This window comes from Theropithecus gelada, chromosome 1 (assembly GCF_003255815.1).
Source record: "Theropithecus gelada isolate Dixy chromosome 1, Tgel_1.0, whole genome shotgun sequence".
Lineage (NCBI taxonomy): Eukaryota > Metazoa > Chordata > Mammalia > Primates > Cercopithecidae > Theropithecus > Theropithecus gelada.
This window is the reverse complement of record NC_037668.1, coordinates 43625020-43629982: the sequence shown is the minus strand read 5'-3', so window position 1 is coordinate 43629982 and position 4963 is coordinate 43625020.

Sequence of the window (4963 nt, the reverse complement as noted above, 5' to 3'; positions counted from 1 at the left end):
AAAAAAAAAAAAAAAAATAAGACAAGAGTCTTACTGTCACCCAGGCTGGAGTGCAGTGGTGCGATCTTGGCTCACGACAAGCTCCGCCTCCTGGGTTCAAGTGACTCTCCCACGTCAACCTCCCCAAGCAGCTTGGACTACAGGTGCCCACCACCCCACCTGGCTACTTTTTGTATTTTTAGAGAGAAAAGTTTTCACCGTGTTAGCCAGGCTGGTCTCGAACTCTGGCCAGCTTTTTTTTTTTTTTAAGACAGGATCTCACTCTGTCATCCAGGACTGGAGTGCGACTTCGACCTCCCAGGCTCAGATGACCCTCTTACCTTAACCTCTCCAGTAGCTGGAACTACAGGTGCATGCCACCATGCCTGGCTAATTTTTTGTAGAGACGGCATTTTGCCATGTTGCCCAGGCTGGTCTTGAATTCCTGGGCCCAAGCGATTCGCCTGCCTTGGCCTCCCAAAGTGCTGGGGTTACAGGCACGAGCCACTTCGCCTGGCCTCCAGAACGCTATTCTCCTTCCCAGACTGAAACTCTGTCCCCATTAAACACTAAACTCATTCTTTTTTTTTTTTTTTTTTTTTTTTTGAGACGGAGTCTCGCTCTGTAGCCCAGGCTGGAGTGCAGTGGCCGGAACTCAGCTCACTGCAAGCTCCACCTCCCGGGTTTACGCCATTCTCCTGTCTCAGCCTCCTGAGTAGCTGGGACTACAGGCGCCCGCCACCTCACCCGGCTAGTTTTTTGTATTTTTTAGTAGAGACGGGGTTTCACCATGTTAGCCAGGATGGTCTCGATCTCCTGACCTAGTGATCCGCCCGTCTCGGCCTCCCAAAGTGCTGGGATTACAGGCTTGAGCCACCGCGCCCGGCCAACTCCTCATTCTTATTTTTCCCCAGTTCCTGGAAACCTCTGTTCTACGTTGTCTTTATGAATCTGACTAGATACTCATATAAGTGGAATCATACAGTATCTGTCCTTTTGTGTCTGCCTATTTCACTTAGCACAATGTTGTCAAGGTGTATTCACATTGTGGCATGTGTTGGAATGCCATCCTTTTTTTTTTTTTTGAGATAGTCTTGCTTTGTTGCCCAGGCTGGAGTGTAGTGGCACGATCTTGGTTCACACAACCTCCGCCTCCTGGGTTCAAGTGATTCTTTTGCCTCAGCCTCCCCAGTAGCTGGGACTACAGGCCTGCGCCACCATGCCCAGCTAATTTTTGTATTTTTAGTAGAGACGGGGTTTCACCATGTTGGCCAGGCTGGTCTTGAACTCCTGACCTCATGATCCTCCTGCCTTAGCCTCCCAAAGTGCTGGATTACAGGTGTGAGCCAGCGCGCCCGGCCTTTTTTTTTTTTGAGATGGAGATCTTGCTCTGTCACCCAGGCTGGAATGTGGTGGCACGATCTCGGCTCACTGCAACCTCTGCCTCCCCAGTTCAAGCGATTCTCCTGCCACAGCCTCCTGAGTAGCTAGGATTATAGGCGTGTGCTACCACACCTGACTAATGGCTAATTTTTGAATTTTTAGTAGAGACGGGATTTCACCATTTTGGCCAGTCCGGTCTTGAACTCCTGACCTCAAGTGATCCGCCTGCCTCGGCCTCCCAAAGTGCTAGGATTACAGATGTGAGCCACCGCACCCAGCCTGCCATCCTTTTTAAGGTTGGAGAATCTTCCATTGTCTGGATAGACCACATCTTGTCATCCATTCTTCTGTTCATGGACACTTGTTTCCTTCCCCCTTTTGGCTATTGTGAGTAATGCTGCCATGAACATGGATGCACAAATCTCTCTTTGAATCTAGAGAATATATTTTATCTCCGCCACTGAGTGTACCCAAAGGGAAGGGAAATCATCTTTGCCCGGGGTGTTCTAATTGTGTCTACGCTTGGCAGGCGCACTCCAAGTGAGAGCAGAGAAAAGGATGGAAAGAGGGATGAAGGTTGGTTGGGAGGGTTGGGGTGGGAGAGGTGAACAAACACTATTGAACGCTCCCTAGAAGCATCACCTTATGGAATGATTTTTACAAGGGCAGCCCAAAAAACAGAGGCATCTCCTAGAATTTCATCCAGGTAACACCCTTCCAAACACACTCAAACAGAAGCATGCTAGGACATGAGGAATTACAACAAGGAGATATATATATGTTTGTTTGTTTGTTTGTTTTTGAGACAGAGTTTTGCTCTTGTTGCCCAGGCTGGAGTGCAATGACGTGATCTCAGCTCACTGCAACCTCAGCCTCCCAGGTTCAAGAGGTTCTCCTGCCTCAGCCTCCCGAGTAGCTGGGATTACAGGCATGCGCCACCACGCCTGGTTAATTTTGTTTTTGGGTTTTTTTGTTGTTGTTGTTGTTGTTGTTGAGACGGAGTCTTGCTCTGTCGCCCAGACTGGAGTGCAGTGGCACTATTTCGGCTCACTGCAAGCTCCGCCTCCTGGGTTCACGCCATTCTCCTGCCTCAGCCTCCCGAGTAGCTGGGTCTACAGGTGCCTGCCACTACACCCAGCTAACTTTTTGTATTTTTAGTAGAGACAGTGTTTCACCATGTTAGCCAGGATGGTCTCCATCTCCTGACCTTATGATCCGCCCGCCTCGGCCTCCCAAAGTGCTGGCACTGCACCCAGCCTGACTGTTTTTTTTTTTTTTTTTTTGAGACGGAGTCTTGCTCTGTCGCCCGGGCTGGAGTGCAGTGGCCAGATCTCAGCTCACTGCAAGCTCCGCCTCCCGGGTTTACGCCATTCTCCTGCCTCAGCCTCCCAAGTAACTGGGACTACAGGCGCTCGCCATCTCGCCCGGCTAGTTTTTTGTATTTTTTAGTAGAGACGGGGTTTCACCATGTTCGCCAGGATGGTCTCGATCTTCTGACCTCGTGATCCACCCGTCTCGGCCTCCCAAAGTGCTGGGATTACAGGCTTGAGCCACCGCGCCCGGCCCCAGCCTGACTGTTGATTCTTATTTTGAATCAGTCTATCACCCAGGCTGGAGTGCAGTGTTGTGATCTCAGCTCACTTCAACCTCTGCCTCCCAGGTTCAAGAGATTCTCCTGCTTCAGCCTCCCGAGTAGCTGGGACTAGAGGCATGCACCGCCATGCCCAGCTAATTTTTGTAGTTTTAGTAGAGGCAGTTTCACCATGTTAGCCAGGCTGGTCTGAAACTCCTGGCCTCAAGTGACCGGCCCACCTGAGCTTCCCAAAGTGCTGGGATTACAGGCATTGACCACCACGCCCAGCCTGAGTGTTCATTCTTAAAGCATTTGGCAGCTCTACTGAGGCCCCTGCAGCCAACCCCATTGGTGGTGGCCTGTGTCCAGAAGGACACCGGTGAGTTGGCCGGCCCCAGCCTCCGGTGCTGGGGATGAGGCAGGAAAGGAGAACCTCCGTCTGCTGAGCTGAGCCCCAGCACTCTTCAGACGCTCCCACCACAGCGAGCAGATGCCCAGCAAACATCTTTCTAGGGCTACCACCAAAGGCCAGCGTTCACTTGTGCGAGAGCTTATACGCAACACGGAAGAGCTTCTACGCAACACGGAAGAGCTTCTAACACATATGCGTTTATTTTCATGTGTAAGAAGAAAAATGTAACTAGCAAGTGAACATGACTGCATGATACATGGCTCAGCACAAGACTAAAGTCAGAAGTGAGTGAAAACAAAATAGCATGTTGATTTAAGTGAAAGAACAGAACAGGAGGTCTTTGGTTAGAACAACTGTGGAGGTGGCCTGTGAATGCAGAAGTTCAGGACTCCCCGCTATAGGCTAAGGGCGAGATGCTGCCATCTGGGCTGAGGCCCCTGGGGTTCTACAGAGAAGCCTGCCCAGTGCATGGCCCCTGTGGCATTCTCGTGAGAGCCCACGGGACAGCAAGACCCCAGGGAGGAAAGCACATTCTGTTTAACTTGTCCAGGTGCTACAAAATGTCTTAGAAGCGATGAAGCAACAATGATGATTCTCCGTCAAAGGGAAGAAGAATCTTCCAGGTGTGGTCTTGAGGAGGCAGGGGTTACAAGACAGGCGGGGCTGCAGGGCCCAAGTGGGACTTGAGGTCATAAGCAGAGGACTGAAGAGATACCTGTCCTGGCACCATCCTGGAGAAGTGCTTGTGTGTGTGTGAGGGAGAGGGGGTGCATGGCCCGAGTCAAGGCTGAAGGAGGCACACTCGGTCCCCGCACCCTGTTCGCAGCATGTACCAGGCTCTCACCCCATGCCTGCTGACACACCGCAGCACCCGGGAGGTGCCAGAAGGCAGGTGGGGGGCTGCTGACATCCCGGGGTGTCTGTGGACCACCCTTTCCTCCTGGGCCTGGGCCCTGGCCCCACTTTGGCACCACACATTCCAGAGTGGGGAAGTCCATGGCTGTGCCCCACTGGATCCCATTCCTGTACGTGTGCGAACCAAGGCGAGGTGTTTGCTATTACGCTCCCCACTAAATCCAAAGAATGTTGGTTCCCATCATTTCAACCTCAATATTTTCAGAAACTACTTTTTTTTTTTTTTTTTTGGAGATAGAGTCTCGCTGTGTCGCTCAGGCTGGAGTGCAGTGGTGCCACCTCAGTTCACTGCAACCTCCGCCTCCCCAGTTCCAGCAATTCACCTGCCTCGGCCTCCCAAGTAGCTGGGATTATAGATGCGAGCCACCACACCCAGCTAATGTTTGTATTTTTTTTTTTTTTTTTTTTGAGACGGAGTCTCGCTCTGTCGCCCAGGCTGGAGTGCAGTGGCGTGATCTCGGCTCACTGCAAGCTCCGCCTCCCGGGTTCACGCCATTCTCCCGCCTCAGCCTCTCAAGTAGCTGAGACTACAGGCGCCCGCCACCACGCCCGGCTAGTTTTTTGTATTTTTAGTAGAGACGGGGTTTCACCATGTTAGCCAGGATAGTCTCGATCTCCTGACCTCGTGATCCACCCGCCTCGGCCTCCCAAAATGCTGGGATTACAGGCTTGAGCCACCGCGCCCGGCCCTAATGTTTGTA